At 35.2% G+C, this 19625-nt stretch overlaps 1 long non-coding RNA gene across 1 annotated transcript in view; it reads left to right on the top strand.

The window, feature by feature from the left end:
- The first annotated feature begins 3534 nt into the window (after positions 1-3534).
- LOC118764966 overlaps positions 3535-19625 on the top strand; it is a 21792-nt gene continuing 5701 nt past the window's right edge. The window contains exons 1-2 of the long non-coding RNA XR_005000807.1: positions 3535-3544; positions 5274-5290. This is a non-coding gene — a long non-coding RNA (uncharacterized LOC118764966). The remainder of the gene's footprint in view (positions 3545-5273; positions 5291-19625) is intronic.

Here is a 19625-nt window from a genome sequence, read left to right as displayed (position 1 = left end):
TAAAAGTCAATAGACTACATATTTTCATATATAAAAGTGTATAGTATTTATACACAGAGAGGCAACCCTTTACAGGACACCTTACATGCTAGAAGGTCACCAAACCCAAACCACAAAAACAACTAATTCCAACGATAATGAAAACACACGCATATATATATATATATATAATTATGATTTAGGGTATCTAAGAGATACCACCACGCAGGAAATAGCAGCCAAAACTTGACTCTAAAGCTACATTAAATGTTCATTTAGGACCAGGCTTCTTTCAGTTTCCATCTACCAAAAATATGTGCTATACATTAGCTCACTCTCTCCATCAAATCAACATCACCTGAACGGGCGCATGGTGTACCACATGTCAGGAGGTATTGAAGTGATAGCAGAACATCTACCAAATCTATTCACATGGCTTTGGTGGGCCTGAGGCTTTAGTCAAAGACACTTGCCCGAGCAAGTTTCTTATCACACCACCATGCTATATATATATACATATATATGTTTAGACATGTGTGTATGTGTTTATGCCTGTATATGTGCATGTGTGTCTCTGCATATCTTCCCACCACTTGACAATTTCTATTGGATTGTTTATGCTGTAACCTAGCGGTTCAGCAAAACTGAGTGATAAAAATAAGTAAGTAGCAAACTTAAGGTAAAGTTCTTGGGTCCATTTGTTTGACTAACCCCACAAAGTGGTGCCCCAGCATGGCCACAGTTCAGTGACTGAACGAAGTAAAAAATAAAAGAATGTAAGTGCAGGAGTGGGTGTGTGGTAAGAAGCTTACTTCCTAACATGGTGCCATGTTCAGTCCCATGGCGTAGCACCTTGGCCAAATGTCTTCTACTATAGCCTTGTGCTGATCAAAGCCTTGCGAGTGGATTTGGTAGATGGAAATTGAAAGAAGCCCATCGTATATATGTGTGTGTGTTTGTGCATCTGCGTTTGTTCTCTCCCACAGTTGCCTGACAACCGATGTGTCTACATCCCTGTAATTTAGCGGTTTGGTAAAAAAAAAAAAACTGATAAAATAAGTACTAAGCTTACAAAAGAATAAGTCCTGGGGTCGATTTGTTCGACTAAAGGTGATGCTCTAGCAGGGCTGCAGTCTAATGACTGAAACAAGCAAGAGAAAAAAAGAATATATAATTTATTGAAAGAATGAAACAGAAGACAGAAAGACAAGGAAAACATAAGAGAGAGGGAAAGAGAAAGATAGACAGAGAGAGAGAGAGGGAGAGAGAGAGAGAGAGAGAGAGAGAGAGAGAAGAAAGAAGTTATAAACTGATCATGCAATACATAAATAAATGGATTGTTAAATAAAAAAAATAGCTTTATTGAAATAAACCAACAAATCCTACATTTCCTGTTGAATAATTTATCTCACGCTTTGTGAATAGGGTTGCAAAAATGTTGTCACAAAAAAAACAGGCAGCAATATCTTCTGCATCAACTACTCCACCTCAGGGTTTTTTACCTCAAGCAGCAGAGAATGGTATTTTTGGGGACTGACGGCATTGAAGGCTGAAACGACACACAAGAAAGGAATTTGTCTTTTAACCCTTTTGAGATCAATCCGCCTGAGACTTCCAGTTCTTTGATACAAACTTCTAGCTTTTAAATGATTTAAATCAAAACGTACCATCGAGTTGTTTTTTTTAAATTTATGTCCTAAACATCAGATTAACAAAAACAAAATTATTTTTTCTAAATTTCTCATTATTCTGAAAATTAATTGAAACAAAAGCTGTGTATTTCCACAGAAAAATGGTAACAAAAGAATTAATGATTTATAATTAGTCATCTTCTGCTGCTTTGAATATTGGACAACAGCTCTTGGTTCTAAGGTTGAATGGAACAAGATTGGCACTGGAAAATATGCTACAACATGTGGAGACCTAGATGAGCAATATTCCCTCTTGAATAAAAACAAATTAGGTTATCCTATCAGAATGCTTGTTATCGTCACATTTGTGCTCGACAGGCTCCAGTTGTGATGGGGAACTGGCATCGTTAGAGCTCATTTTAATGATATTCTTCAGTATAGTATAGCAAGGGGAACATTCCTTACTATCCCTGCACTTTGGAAAGGAGAGTGTGGGGACAGTCTGAACTCATTGATTGCAGCTTCATAGAAGTATTTAAGTAGTTTGGTAAATAGACAGAGAAGATTGGAATGAAAAAATGAAGAGAAAATGAGGAATAAGTAGATAAACACAGGCACAATAAGAACTTGAGACAGACAGATAGACAGATAGATAGATAGATAGATAGACAGACAGACAGACAGACAGACAGACAGACAGATAGACAGATGGACAGATAGATAGATAGATAGATAGATAGATAGATAGATAGATAGATAGATAGACAAACAGACTGACAGACAGACAGACAGATGGACAGACAGTCAGACAGACAGACAGATAGATAGATAGATAGATGGATAGATAGATAGATAGATAGATAGATAGATAGATAGATAGATAGATAGACAGATTGATAGGAAGATAGATAGATAGATAGACAGACAGATAGATAGAGATAGGCAGACAGAGGGAGAAAGTGCAATAGAGAAAGAAATAAAGTTAGCGAAGAAAATCTCTTGGATTATTCCTGTCATAATCAGATCGGTCCTCTAACTGGGTTGAAGCATTTCCCATCGGTACTGACTGACTTCATTTGAATTTTCAAATTAAATTGATCAAAGTTTTGCATATTATAATAATATAACAAAAACAAAAAAAAAGAAAAAAGACTACAATCCTAGTCATTGCCATATTAAATCCTGGCTTTCTAGATGTCTTCAGAACTAGAAAGATGTGGACATCTTGCAGGGTGCTGATTCTTATCAGTTTGGTTATGTCAGGAAATGGGTAGGGGTACGAAACAGAGGAAATTAACAGACCAGAAATGTTTAAGTTATGATAATTGAAAGAAAGAAGGAAAGTAAGAAGAGACAGAAAGGTAGAAAGAGAAAGAAGGCGCAAGAGAAAATGATAATCATAAAAATATATGTATTAAAAAAAAAACAATAGCAACAAAAGAAAAACAAATGAACAAAGAAGAACAAAAAAAAATGGATGAAAGAAGGGAAAATAGAAAAGGAAGAATTAATTTGAAAAGAGACGGAAGGAAAGAATAAGGTGGAAAGAAGAGAGGAAGGAAAGAAAAAAGAATAAAAGTAAAAAAAAAAAAAAACTGAAAGGAAAAACTGAAAAATAAGAAAGCAAGTTGAAACAGAACAAAAGAAAGAAAAGAAGGAAAGAAATAAGAGAAAGAGAAAGAATACAGAGGTCGGTTGGAATTCAGTAACATGATGGTGTGGAGACATGAGAGAGAATGTCGAAGCATTAACTAAATTTGCTTGTTATTCTCCCCATACTCTGTCGTTCGTTCTCTCTCCGTCTCTTTCTCTTTCGTTCAATGGTGAACTCTGAAGCTTCGGTCAAGAAAGCAACAGGACCATTTCCTCCATAAATAGTTTATTCTCTGCAAGGAAAACTTCATTAGCGAAACTCATTTGCATTACAAATGCCTGTCATACTTCAAAACATTACAACAACAGCGACAACAACAACAACAACAACAACAACGACAACAGCAACAACAACAATGATAACAGTAAAAATAACAAGAATGGCAATGACAATTACAAAAAGAAAATGAAATTTGTGTGTGTGTGTGTGTGTGTGTGTACATATATGTGTGTGTGCGTGTGTGTGTGTGCGGTGTGTGTGTATATATGCATGTGTGCATGTGTGTGTGTGGTTGGATGAAGATGACAAGACGATGATGATGGCTGCTGATAGCGGTTTGAGTTGAGGGTAGGTAAGGGGTTACACTGATGACGGGGACCACTTAGTGATGCTGATGATAACGACAATGATGATGATGATGACGATGATGAGGGCAACGACTATCATAATGACAAAGATGACGACGATGAAGCTGATGATGATGACGACGACAGTGATGATGATGATGATGACAAAGCATGTGATGGCACTACATCAAAATGGTAGTCAATTGTAAAGAATTCAATGATAACCCTATTAGAATTCCAATCATATAAAAAATAATAATGATAATAATAATAATAATAATAATAATATAATAATAATAATAAGGATAATAATAATAATGATAAAAGTTTAAAACAGTTAAGAAAAAAAAATTAAAACAAATCAGAAAAAATTTTCAAAATAAAGTCAAAGGATAAATAAATAAGGCAGACCTGCAGACAACAAAACTAAACGACAATAGATGGACACACGGACAGCCATGCACGTAGACACATATATGCATAAACACATAAAAATATAATCATGAATATACATGCATACTAGCACACTCACGGACATTACATATGTGTCTATGCATGTATGTATATATATGTAGATGCATGTATATATATATGTATAAGCATGTATGTATATATACATGTGTATATATACATGTATATATATATATATATATATATATATATGTTTATGAACCTATATATGTGTGTGTGTATGTATGTATGTATGTGTATCTTTGTTCACATGCACACATATATACACATACATACATACACATGTATATGTGTATGCAGATGTGTACCTGTATGTATCTCTTGTGCTTATATATACACATGGAAAAGTTTGGTACTGTTTCCAGTTGGAATTATGTTAAATCTTGACTTTATTATATTATATTTCATCCCTGAAGAGAAGGTAGGCAGGCCTTCTAGAATATCTGATACGATCTCTGCAGCAACAGAATACAAAGTTGTGTCATTTGGAAATCTTGTTGAAACCTCCCCACCCAAAAAAAAAAAAAAAGTATTACCAAGTTATTTATTTATTTACTCTTTATTATTTTTTTTTTTTTTAAACTCCAGAATGAGTAAAATAAGGCTTCGATACAAGTTTATGGTTTAGTGATTGACACAAGATATCAGTCTATATGGTAAATATGCTGTTATCACTGTACTTCTTTCATACGAAATTCTATGACAATATCATTAGAATTGAATGTATTTGTATGTATACATGCAGAATACAAATATAAAAACGTATATATGTATCTGTACATATATGTATAAATACTGAAATCATAATAATTATATATATATATATATATATATACACACCCACACACATATATATATACGCAAACACCCATATATACACAGACATATGTATGTATGTATGTACATAAATAAGTATGTATGTATGCAGGTATGTCTGTATGCATGTATGTATGTAGGTGTGTATACATAGAGAGATAGATATTAATTAAGTCAGATAAAAACATTTGTTTAGACTTGTTTATAGTTAGAGTTTGCTTACATTCAGAATGATATATATGTATATACTTATATGTGTATATGTGTGTGTATATATACATATAAAACAGATACACACACACACACATATATATATATATTATACAGATACATATATGCATGTATGAATATATATATATATATATATATATATATATATATTTATATACATATACATAGAAGCAGATGTCTATGTGTATATATATATATATATATAATACATGTATATATATGTGTGCATATGTATATGTGTGTGTGTGTGTGTATCTGTATAACATATATATATATATATGAACATACGCATTTATACACACTCATATAGAAAACACAAAAAGATAACAATGGAACTGAATGAAAAAAATATAGTCTATATTTATCAATATTTTTTTCTTTTTGTGACTACCTGTCTCTACATCATGATAAAAAGATGTATACAGATACACAAAGAATAGATAGAAGAGGAAATATACAGTAGAAGTTATGGTTTCCTATTGAATTGTCTATAACTGCATATCTTTATCTTTATGTAAAGAACAAGTTCTCAAAAATTTGATAAATGTATTTTTTTTCTTTTACACTCAACCCAGAAACATTGTTAATATTTTTCTGCAGTTTATATGAGTTTCTTCAGTAATATTTAAGTTGGGTACATTTGGGGGAAATAAAATGTTTTAGATTTTAAGATATATATATTATAAGTTTAGAAAAATAATATTTTCTATCAGACATAAATATCACAAACTCTTTAATGAATATAATGTTAAAGTTAGATATAGTTGCATGGAAAATATTGCAACTGAAATATCCCACAGAAACTAATGTTAAGACACTAGGAGTACATCAAATCAAACATAAAAATACATGGGTAGCAACCTCAGATCTCTCTTACTCTATAGCAAGTGCCACTGAAAGACTCCAGAGTTAAGCTTTATAACAAACTAGCTTAGGGTGACCTGCTCAACGTGCAGGTAAGAGTGTGGTTGTTACTTTCTGTTGCTTCCTTTCTGTTTTTTATCACCACATTCTCCCTCTTTGTTTCTCTCTCACTTTCCCACTCTCTTACTCTTCCTTTCTCTCGGACTCTCCCTCACTTTCGCCTACTCTCTATCTTTCTCTATCTATCTCTCTCCCATGTATAAACAACAAAAGATCTTGAGTAAGTTGAGAAAGTAAAATATTTTGAAAGATCAATCATAAATATCAGGCAGTGACAACGGAAAGGTCTGCTTCAAGGCAGACAGCAAAACACTAACATTTAAAAGGGACAGACGAACTTGCAAGCTGAATAAAAATAAAAAATATTGGAAACCAAAGTTTGAAGGGATAGAATCTGAGGATTGTAGAGTCACCATGGCTGGCATTTCTTAACGACGGACAGCAACGTAAAATTTTGAACTTGATGTAAAAGAAAATTCCTGAACACCAATTTTGAAGTGATTCTTTCTCACGACAGTAGACTCACCAGTGGTTTCTGGGTTATTTCTCTTCATCAACACAGAATAACAGTTTGGCTAGAGATCGCGCCAACAAACTCTTGTTCAAAATATATATCTTTCCATGTGAAACACAGTTACTGATCTAATATATAAAAAATTACTATTTCTAACTCTGAACAAGAGACATTCAGTAACAGTTCCCTAGAGTAAAGATTATTCGCCAACATCCTATTCCTATATTCTGTTGCTGGGTCCCTCTTTAAAGTGTGAACAAGGTTTTCCACATACTATTCTGGAAGTAGTAATTACCATCAACCTTAAAAACTAATTTTATAGGTTTCAGCAAGGTGGAGCCAAAATTAGCTTTGATGGGATTTGAACTCAGTATGTGAAGATATTTTGTACAATGGTTAACTGAAACTCGTCCTACATATTCTTTTACTTGTTTCAGTCATTTGACTGTGGCCATGCTGGAGCACCACCTTTAGTCAAACAAACTGACCCCAGGACTTATTCTTCATAAGCCTAGTGCTTCTTCTATCGATCTCTTTTTTTTAACTGCTAAGTTATGAGAACGTAAGCATGCCAACATCGGTTGTCAAGCGATGGTGGGGGAACAAACACAGACACACAAACATATAAACATATATATATATACGATGGACTTCTTTCAGTTTCCATCTACCAAATCCACTCACAAGGCTTTGGTTGGCCCAAGGCTATAGCAGAAGACACTTGCCCAGGTTGCCATGCAGTGGGACTGAACCCGGAACCATCTGGTTGGGAAGCAAACTTCTTACCACACAGCCACACCTGTCCCTATGTATGTGAAGATATTTTGTACAATGATCATACACTCACACACACACACAAAATAGTTTTTGCACAAATTTCTAGATGTTCACTGCTTGGAACATTTCCAGAAAATTAATCTCTGATTTGTTTCTGTTTATGTATTCTAACTCAATGCTTTAATTTTGATTCCATTTGGTCATTATAATGCTCATTATTTTGTGGACATCTGATGTAGTAAATGAGAAGTAATCAACTATCTCCTCTTCCACTACAATTACTGGTTTTGTACCAACATTCCAAAGCATTATTAGGTGGTAAGTTGAGTTCAAATGCTGCCAAGCTTGACTTTGCTTTTCTGTTTGATAAAATAAATTAAAACTGAATTACAGGGGTTGATGGAACCAATATATCACCTCTCCATAAAATTGCTAGCTTTATATCAAAATTTGGGACAATTCTTCTTCTTCTTCTTCTTATTATTATTATTATTATTATTATCATTATTATTATTATTATTATCATTATTATTTTTATTATCATTATCATTATCATTATCATTATTATTATTATTATTATTATTATTATTATTATTATTATTATTGAGTGAGAGAGCAGTGCATGCCATCAAAGTGACACTGGGGTAAAATATACGAAGCCCAGTATACCCATCATGATTACCCGTCTGATAAGGGTACACTAGGCACATGCATCACAACCATATGTGCGTGACATAGTGATCTCATATGAAGATAAATAGCACATGACCTTGCCGGTAGGGCCCAGTTGGAATTTTCATCTGGTCAAGTAACACATCCTGCTCAAAAGGTCCCGGAATAAAGGTTGTTTAAGTATGTTGAACGAAATACCCAGGTTTCCAGATGTGAATTGGAAACCCCAAAGAATCCCTCTCAACACATGGCTATGATGCTCCCCCACTACTTCTGCTCATGATCAGAGATGCACATATCGTCAGCCACTAAGGGACATGCTCAACTGGTTAAGGTCAAATAACTGACAAGCAAATCTGTGGTATTGAACAGAATATTCGCTGTAGCCATCTTTTATATCAAGACAAAACAATGTACATGATAACACTTCCAATCAGTTAAGATCAGAAGCCATGAAAGTTACTGCCCGGTACTGCATCAGGGCATTTATTATTATCATTATCATTATTAAACACACCAGCATCGGTTGTCAAGTGATGTTGAGGGGACAAACACAGATACACAACATATACATACACATGCATATATATACATATATACAATGGGCTTCTTTCAGTTTCCGTCTACCAAATCCACTCACAAGGCTTTGGTCGGCCTGAGTCTATAGTAGAAGACATTTGCCTAAGGTACCATGCAGTGAGACTGAACACGGAACCATGTGGTTGGTAAGCAACCTACTTACCACACAGCCACTACTGCGCATATTATTATTATCATCATCGTCATTATTATTATTATTATTATTATTATTATTATCATTATTATTATTATTATTATCATTATTATTTTTATTATCATTATCATTATCATTATTATTATTATATTATTATTATTATATTATTATTATTATTATTATTATTGAGTGAGAGAGCAGTGCATGCCATCAAAGTGACACTGGGGTAAAATATACGAAGCCCAGTATACCCATCATGATTACCCGTCTGATAAGGGTACACTAGGCACATGCATCACAACCATATGTGCGTGACATAGTGATCTCATATGAAGATAAATAGCACATGACCTTGCCGGTAGGGCCCAGTTGGAATTTTCATCTGGTCAAGTAACACATCCTGCTCAAAAGGTCCCGGAATAAAGGTTGTTTAAGTATGTTGAACGAAATACCCAGGTTTCCAGATGTGAATTGGAAACCCCAAAGAATCCCTCTCAACACATGGCTATGATGCTCCCCCACTACTTCTGCTCATGATCAGAGATGCACATATCGTCAGCCACTAAGGGACATGCTCAACTGGTTAAGGTCAAATAACTGACAAGCAAATCTGTGGTATTGAACAGAATATTCGCTGTAGCCATCTTTTATATCAAGACAAAACAATGTACATGATAACACTTCCAATCAGTTAAGATCAGAAGCCATGAAAGTTACTGCCCGGTACTGCATCAGGGCATTTATTATTATCATTATCATTATTAAACACACCAGCATCGGTTGTCAAGTGATGTTGAGGGGACAAACACAGATACACAACATATACATACACATGCATATATATACATATATACAATGGGCTTCTTTCAGTTTCCGTCTACCAAATCCACTCACAAGGCTTTGGTCGGCCTGAGTCTATAGTAGAAGACATTTGCCTAAGGTACCATGCAGTGAGACTGAACACGGAACCATGTGGTTGGTAAGCAACCTACTTACCACACAGCCACTACTGCGCATATTATTATTATCATCATCGTCATTATTATTATTATTATTATTATTATTAGTGGTGGTGGTGGTAGTAGTAGTAGTAGTAGTAGTAGTAGTAGTAGTAGTAGTAGCAATAGTGGTGGTAGAAGTTGTGACAGTAATAACTAATTTTCTCAGATAGACACTATTCACTGTCTCTTGTAGTGTAAGATGCAAATTAGTTTTTATCTTGATATACATATAAATAGCTTTAACGAATATCCACAATATCTGTCTGTGCATTGATATGGTGTTATATAGCACTACATTTATCTACCTAGATGTCTAGATGTTAATGTGACAATATCAATACATTTAACCATGTGTGATCTATGGAAATTGATGTTGTTTCTCATTTTTTGTCTGCATATGCGAGATGATAAATTAGTCATTTGAAAAAAATTAGTGAAAATACATACATTTCCTTGCTGTATTAATTATTCTGCTCCCTTTCTTATGTAATTTGATAAAAATTTGAAACAGCTATCCTTCAGTAAAATACTCCTCAGAAATAAATGCTCACATGATAGCTTTCTTACAAAGGGGTCTAATGCTCTTAGCTTAGATATTTTTGGGTGGGGGGCAACCAAATCAAACCGTCTCAAGTGTAACTGCCCGAAATGGTTGTGACTTCTGGAATTTGACTGGGGAAAGAAAGCCATGAATAACCCGTCCTTTTTGCCTATCCTTCTAATTGTTGTTTCTCTTCTCCGCCTTTGTATCGTCAATCTGTCCGAACGTTTTAATGTCCTCTATTGTGTTTTTGTTCCATTTTTATAGCCTGGTGCAGCCATCAGGCTCGCCAGTCCTCAGTCAAATCGTCCAACCCATGCCAGCATCGAAAGCGGACGTTAAATGATGATGATAATGATGATATATATATATATATATATATATGGGCACAGGTATGAGTGTGTGGTTAAGAAACTTGCTTTGCAACTATGTGGCTTCAGGTTCAAGCCCCACTATGTAACACCTTGGCCAAGTATCTTCTCTTATAGCCCTGTATCAACGAATGACTAGTGAGTGAATTTAGTTGGAAGAAACTGTGTAGAAGCCCATTATATATATGTATGTATGTATGTATGTGTGCGATGGCTTTTGGTATACAGTGTCAATTTTTACAATTCTGTAAATAATAATAATAATATTTTTATAAGCTTAAATCTTATAAGTGATCATAATGTAATGACTAAAAAATATTAGACTATTTTCTTTAGTCATTGCACGATGATTGCTTATAAGCTTAAGCTCATACAAATATTGCTATAGGCATAGAAGTGGCTGTGTGGTAAGTAGCGTGCTTATGAAACACATGGTTCCGGGTTCAGTCCCACTGCATGGCACCTTGGACAAGTGTCTTCTACTATACCCTCAGGCCGACCAAAGCCTTGTGAGTGGATTTAGTAGATAGAAACTAAAAGAAGCCTGTCGTATATATATATATATGTGTATGTATATATATATATGTGTGTGTGTGAGTGTGTGTGTGTGTATAGGATTGTGTGTCTCTGTTTGTCCCCCCAACATCGCTTGACAACCGATGCTGGTGTGTTTACGTCCCTGTAACTTAGCGGTTAAATAAAAGAGACCGATAGAATAAGTACTAGGCTTACAAAGAATAAGTCCTGGGGTTGATTTGCTAGACTAAAGGCAGTTCTCCAGCATGGCTGCAGTCAAATGACTGAAACATCTAAAAGAGTAAATATATATATATATATATATATATGTATGTATATCATCATCATTATCATCATCATCATTGTTGTTGTCATTATCATCATCATGTAATATCTGTTTTCTATGCTGAAATGGGTTGGACAGTTTGACCAGAGCTGGTCAATTGAAGGGCTGCCCAGGCTTCATGTCTGTTTTGGCATTATTTCTATGGCTAGATGCCCTTCCTAATGCCAACCACTTTTCAGAGTGTACTAGGTGCTTTTGATGTGGCAGCATCACCAGTGCTTTATACATGGCACCAGCACAGATGCTTTTGTGTGCTACCATCATGGGTACTTTTTTGCATGGCACCAGCATGGATGCTTTTTACATGGCACCAGCTGTGTCAGTGCTTGACCACCCACTGCTTGACAACTGGTGTTGGTTTGTTTATGTCCACCATAACTTTGTAGTTTGGCATAGGAGACTGATAGAATATGTACCGGACATAAAATCTGAAGTTCTGGGGTTGATTTTTTTGGCTAAACCCTTCAAGGCAATCTCCCAGCACAACCACAGTTCAGCAAATGAAACAAGATAACAGGGGAAAAAAGTAACAGGCTCAAAAATTTGGGGGAGTGGGGGTGGGGCTGTCAATTAGATCAATCTCAGTACACAACTGGTACTTAATTTATCAATCCTGAAAGGATGAAAGGCAAAGTTGACCTTGGCGGAATTTGAACTCAGAACGTAATGACAGACAAAATACCGCTAAGCATTTTGCCAAGCATGCTAACGTTTTTGCCTGCTCCCCACCTTATAAGCAGCATTGTATTGAATGCAATATGGATTTGGTAGAAATTCCAAAGCCTCCAGGACATGTTGCCATCTTCATCAATGCTGTCATTACCATCATCATTGTCATTACCATGATCACACACACATACATATATATTCTTGTCTACATATACATATATGTACTTTGAACCGTCCAACCCATGCTAGCATGGAAAGCGGACGTTAAACGATGATGATGATGATGATGATCCACTTACATACAGATCATTGTTATTATGTTAAACACATGTATGACCAAATATGGCCAAATGCATTTTTTTTTTCAATATTTAACTTTGCTTGCAATAGCCAGTTCTTTTGGTCAGACTATCATATCTTTAGCTGCCTCAGATGAAAATTGTCAAAGTATAGTACAACGGTTTAGCATTTTTCAAAAGTGTAGTAAGCCCCACATACAACAATTTTGTAAAAATATTTCTGACTGGAAACATCATGAATGGAGTTTGGATTTGCTGCACCCAACAAAGTATTATTGTTAAGCTGAAACTATTGCTAATGTAAAAAGAAATGGAATGGTGACAGTATTTTTTGTTTTCTGAAAAAGCAACATTTTGGACTTACGACACTTTTGCATAATAGCAACAATATATTTTTATCCACATACATATATATATCCTTATCTACATACATATACACATTCTTATCAACATACACACACACACACCACACACACATATATATATATATAATATATATATATATATATATATACATATATCTTTTATCTACATACACATATATATTCTTATCTACATACACATTTATATTTTTATCTGGAAACACATGTATATTCATATCTACATACACACATATATCCTTTTCCACATACACATATATATTTTTATCCACATACACACATATATTCTTATCTATATACACATATATTCTTATCCACATACATGTATATATTCTTATCTACAGGCACAAATATATTTTTATCTGTATACACATATATATTCTTATCTACAAACACATATATGTATATATCCTCTCAAAAATGGATGTCACTACTGTTTTTAGAGAGAGACTCAGCAGATAGTCATGGGGTCCACCTTGGTTCTCAAAGCTTTCAGCTGATGTACAAGCTGACCCCAGACTCTTATGGGCCCAGAGTAGATGAATTGTTTGCTTGAAAATAAAATTCTCTCAGTAAAATATAGATGAGTGTTGGTTATTTTGATAAATGCTGTGAATGGTTGTTTGGGCTTGGCTTGATTCCCAGATGGCAATATTTTGTCATAGATGTCGAGAATCTATGACATAAATTTCCTTAATAGCTTTCCATTTGATTTTCATTTTACATTTTTTAAATATTTTTTTTTTGTGGCTGAGTGGTTAAGAAGCTTGCTTTGCAACCATGTGGTCTGAGTTCAGTTCTGGTTTTTGGAACCTTGGGTGAGTGCCTTTTGTTGTAGCCCCAGGCTGACCAATGTTTTTTTAGTGAATTTGGTAGACAGAAGCAGTATGGATGCCCATCAAATATGTGTGTCTGTGTGTGTGTGTGTCTGTGTGTGTCTGTGTGTGTGTGTGTGTTTCTTTGTGTTTGTTTTTGTGCTTGTTTTTGTCTACTGCTACTGCTTTACAACTGGTGTTAGTTTGTTTACATCCCTGTAAGTTAACATTTCAGCAAAACACAGCAATAGAATATATACCAGACTAAAAAAATATAAGTTTTATTCAACTAAACCCTTCAAGGCAATGCCCCAGCATGGCCACAGTTCAATGACAGAAACAAAAGAACTCAAGTGAAAGATAACTGCATCATAACCATGAGCCTTTAACCTCCATTTTCCATAGCGGCATGGGTTGGACAGTTTGACCAGAGCTGGCAGGCCAGAGAGCTGCACCAGGTTCCAATCTGATTTGGCTTTGTTTCTATATGTGGCACCAGCACAAGCGCTTTTGTGTGGCACTGGCACTAATATTTTCTATATGGTGCCAACACAAGACTTGTATGCCAATTCTCTTCACCAGGGAATACAGCCTCAATGCTCTACTGAAGCGGATGAGTTTTGTTGGGTAAAGCTAGGTGCCAGGTTCTTAAAGTCTCTGCATGACTCCTAGGTTAATGTCCATTAATAGTTCTTAACAGAACTTTATGTCAAATAAGATGCTTTTTATATATCCAGTAATTATAGTTACACCAAGCTACTTCACTAATCAGATTTTCACATAAACAACTCACAATTAAAAGTCTGACAAATTTCATAATTGCTAGGTCTGATGACATCTCATAGTAACCTTATATCATCATCATTTAACATCCATTTCCCATGCTGGCATGGGTTGGATGGCTTGACCAGAACTGGCTGCACCAGGTTCCAATCAGATTTGACTTAATTTCTACAGTTACATGCTCTTCCTAATGCCAACCATTTCACAGGGTGTGCTGGGTGCTTTTAACATAGCACTGACATGAGTGCTTTTTACATGACATGGGCACAGGGCTCTTGCAGGCCAATTCTCTTGATCAGGGGTAGTGGCCTTAACACTTCTGCTGTGAAGGACAGGTCCTTTTGAGGTGCTAGATATCTCAGTCCTTTGTCATCTTCTCTGACAAGTTCAGTGTCCTGAGGCCATCTTTCAGTAGTTTGTCCCATGTCTTCTTGGGTTACCCTCTTGTGTAAGTTCCATCCACTCTGAGTTATCAGCACATAATATAATCAAAATTGCATCTCAACAATTAAGGTTTTCTCTGTTGATTAATTACAAATGAAAAACATATTAGTACTGAGCTTTTTACACCCGTGGGAACTCCAGGTAACTGCTCAGGGTGTCCATATCTTAAGATGGCCCCATTCACCACATTACTCCCCCAGCATCACTCCTTCACTTCAATACTATTTTCATTTAGTATATTATGGCCTAAGCAACAGCATCACTTTATATTTTTCCTTACTCTCTTACAAAGAGTAAAAACCTAAAATGCTAAATACTTCACTTTTTATACCAATTACTATTTTCCAAACTCATCTAAAAATCTCACTAATTGCACAGTCTATATTGAAAAATTAAAATCTAATTAGACAGCCTCTGTTAAAAGATATTGTCAGTTTGATGAATGAAAATGGGTATTGGTAACTGCGAAAAGCTGTATTAATTAATTGAAATGACAAAAACAATCCATGAAAATCTTCTCATCGTTCTGAGTAATGAGTTTCCGTGTCATTTACCCTGGCTTTATTTCTTCTTGTTTCCATTTTATTTTACTTTCTAATAACATGATGAAGACCTTACAAGTGACATAATCATGTCTTTCTTATTCAAGACATGAAGGCAGGGACGCAGCGGAAGCTTTTGGGTATAGACAGTGCAAAGTATGATTGAGTGGTTAATGTCTAATAGAACAAAATAAGAATATATAGTTTATACATAAAAATGCGTATATATGCACATATATATTATAAATAACATTTAATATAAAATTAATGTACTGGCTTCCCAACCACATGGTTCCACGTTCAGTCCCACTGCATGTCACCTTAGGCAAGTGTCTTCCAATTTAGCTTTGGGCTGACCAAAGCCTTGTGAGTGGTAAATGGAAATTGAAAGAAGCCCATCATATATATATGTGTGTGTGTGTGTGTGCGTGTGTGTGTATGTATGTATATATATGCATATATATATATATATATATATATATATATATATATATATGTATATATATATATTTATATGTATATATATATACATACATACATACATATATGTATAAATTTATGTGTGTGTCTTTGTGTCTGTGTTTGTCCCCACCACCACCGCTTGATGTTGCTTTGTTTACATCCTCGTAACTTAGCAGTTCAGGAAAAGAGAACGATAGACTAAGTACTAGGCTTATAAAGAATAAGTCCTGGGGTCAATTTATTTGACTGAAAAAAACCCTTTAAGGCAGTACTCCAGCATGGTCGCGATCAAATGACTGAAACAAGTTAAAGAATAAAAGAATAAAATAATATTTATTTATTTATTACCTCTGCCTTAACGAAGGCGGGGGAATTATTTTCAGTCATGTTTGTTTGTTTGTTTGTTTGTCCATGGACAGGATATCTCAAGAACCGCTGCCCAACCTATATGAGTATGGAAGAGCGGACATTAAATGAGGATGATGATAATAATGATGATGACAATGATGTTGACGATGATGATGGTAATGATGTTGATGATGATGATGATGACAACGATGACAACAACAATGATGACAATGATGATGATAATGATGATGATGATGACGATGAGAACAATGGCAATGATAATGACAATGATGATGATGACAACGATGATGACGACGATGATGGTAATGATGATGATGATAATGATGACGATGATGATAATGATAATGATGATGATGATGATGATAACGATGACAATGATGACGATGACAATGACAGTAACAACAACAATGATGATGATGTTGACAGCAATGAAGACGACAACGATGACGTTGACAACAACGATGATATTATTTACGTTATTTACATTATTTACATTTGACGGATATTTGTCCTCATCTTGTTTGTTGTTTATACCCTCCAGCCTTCATCAGATGTATTTGGGGAAATTTCAAAACCTGGATTCTCATTCCTAAGGTATTTTTCAATGTTATTATTTGATTCCAGGTTGTGACCTGAATAATAATAATAATAATAATAATAATAATAATAATAATAATAATAATAATAATAATAATAATAATAATAATAACAATAACAATAACAATAACAACAACAACAACAACAACAATAATAATAATGCTGAGACCCCCTTCGGTCATGACTGACTGTGGGATTGCACCTAGAAAGTTGCCCGCCCAGGCACAAGTCCGGGCAAGGTTGTTTATGGAAGACCAGCAGTCGCCCATGCATACTGACCTTCCCGCTCTATGCCACTAGTGTTATCCAAGGGAAAGGCAAAGGGGCCGGTACAGCTTGGCACGTGTAACGTTGCAACGCATTTCTCCAGCTGAGTGAACTGGAGCAACGTGAAATAAAGTGTCTTGCTCAAGAACACAACATGCAGCCCAGTCTGGGATTTGAACTCACAACCTCATGGTCGTAAGCTTGACACTCTAACCACTGAGCCATGCGCCTTCACAATAATGATAATAATAACAATAACAATAATAATAATAATAATAATAATAATAATAATAATAATAATAATAATAATAATAATAATAACATCGAAAAATACCTTAGGAATGAGAACCCAAGTTTGAAATTTCCCCAAGACACCTGTTGAAGGCTGGAGGATATATCAGCCAAAACGTGTTAACAACAAACAAGATGAGGACAAATATCCGTCAAATGTAAATAATGTACATAATTCTTCATCTCTTAAATATAGAACTGAACAATGATGATGATGACAATAATGATGATGACAATGATGATGGTCAATCCTACTACTTATCTTTTATGTCTGGTATTTATCCTGTCGGCCTTTTTTTTTCTTGCCAATTGCTAAGTTACAGGGTTGGGTAGAAACCAACACCATTGTCAAGCAATGACAGGGAACAAACACAGATACATGGACACACACACAAACACACACACACGCACACATTCAATGGGCTTCCACACTGTCCCTTTCTACCAAATTCAATTACAAGACATTGGTCAGACTGAAACTTCAGTTAAAGATACTTGCCCAAGATGCCAAGCGGTGGGACGGATCCCAAAAAGATATGGTTGCAAAGTGAGCCTTCTCCCACTTCCATGCACACACACACACAAAAAAAAGGAAAAAAATCCTAACTACTTTGTGTCCCAGGATCAACTTTGCCTTGATGGTTGTGCTCCAGCATAGCCTCAACTAACTGATTGAGATAGTTAACAAGTAAGAGATTAATTTCATTTTGTATGAACCAGCAATAATTTACAAGATAGTCTACATGGAATTATAAATTAGGATAATTATTGCCTTGATTGAATTTATATTAAAATATCAATTTCTGTTATGTTTATATTACACTTGTTTAAAATAATGAACAGTTTTGTTGTTGCAAGAGGAATCTTGTTACCATCCATTCATCACACTTGTATATATATACAGTAATACTGATATCACTTCACATGATGCCTGCATGTGCCAGATAATATTAATTAGTGAATAACAAGGGAACTGCAGTTCTATATTTAAGAGATGAGGAATTATTTACATTATTTACATTTGACAGATATTTGTCCTCATCTTGTTTGTTGTTAACACAATGTTTTGGCTGACATACCCTCTAGCCTTCGTCAGGTGTCTTGGGGAAATTTCGAACTTGAGTTCTCATTTCTGAGGTATTTTTCAATGTTATTATTACTATTATTATTATTATTATTATTCAAGTCACTGCATGGAATTGACCTCAGAATCTTGGGGTTAGTAGCCCATGCTCTTAACCACTATGTCATATGCCAGTGGGAATATTATAATAACACCGAAAAATACCTTAGAAATGAGAACCCAGGTTCGAAATTTCCCCCACACACCTGATGGATGCTGGAGAGTATATCAGCTGAAACGTGTTAACAACAAACAAGATGAGGACAAATATCCGTCAAATGTAAATAATGTAAATAATGGACAAGGGAACTGGTATTATGAAATCAACTTCATTAGCTGACAGTTGTTTCTGATATGAAAAGCAGTGCACTCAGAGCTGAAGGCTTGTGTGATATCTTATAGCTTCCTATAAGTATATAAGTATATGAAGGTGAGCCGAAAAGTTCATAGGCTGATTCAAGATACATTCATGAAGTGTGACCAAATGAGGTTTATATTTTAGCATTGTCGCCCTTGCTATCCTATTTCTTTACTACCCACAAGGGGCTAAACACAGAGAGGACAAACAAGGACAGACAAACGGATTAAGTCGATTATATCGACCCCAGTGCGTAACTGGTACTTATTTAATCGAAGGATGAAAGGCAAAGTCGACCTCGGCGGAATTTGAACTCAGAACGTAACGGCAGACGAAATACGGCTACGCATTTCGCCCGGCGTGCTAACGTTTCTGCCAGCTCGCCGCCCTTGCTATCCACCACGCTTCTTCCATCGGTCTTGCAGTGCTTGGATACCATTGGTGAAGAAGCTTTCATCCTGTTGGCCAAAAAAGTCCTCATTA

This window comes from Octopus sinensis, linkage group LG10 (assembly GCF_006345805.1).
Source record: "Octopus sinensis linkage group LG10, ASM634580v1, whole genome shotgun sequence".
Taxonomy (NCBI): domain Eukaryota; kingdom Metazoa; phylum Mollusca; class Cephalopoda; order Octopoda; family Octopodidae; genus Octopus; species Octopus sinensis.
The sequence above is the reverse complement of the archived record's forward strand: the minus strand, read 5'-3'. Positions and strand labels throughout refer to the sequence as shown.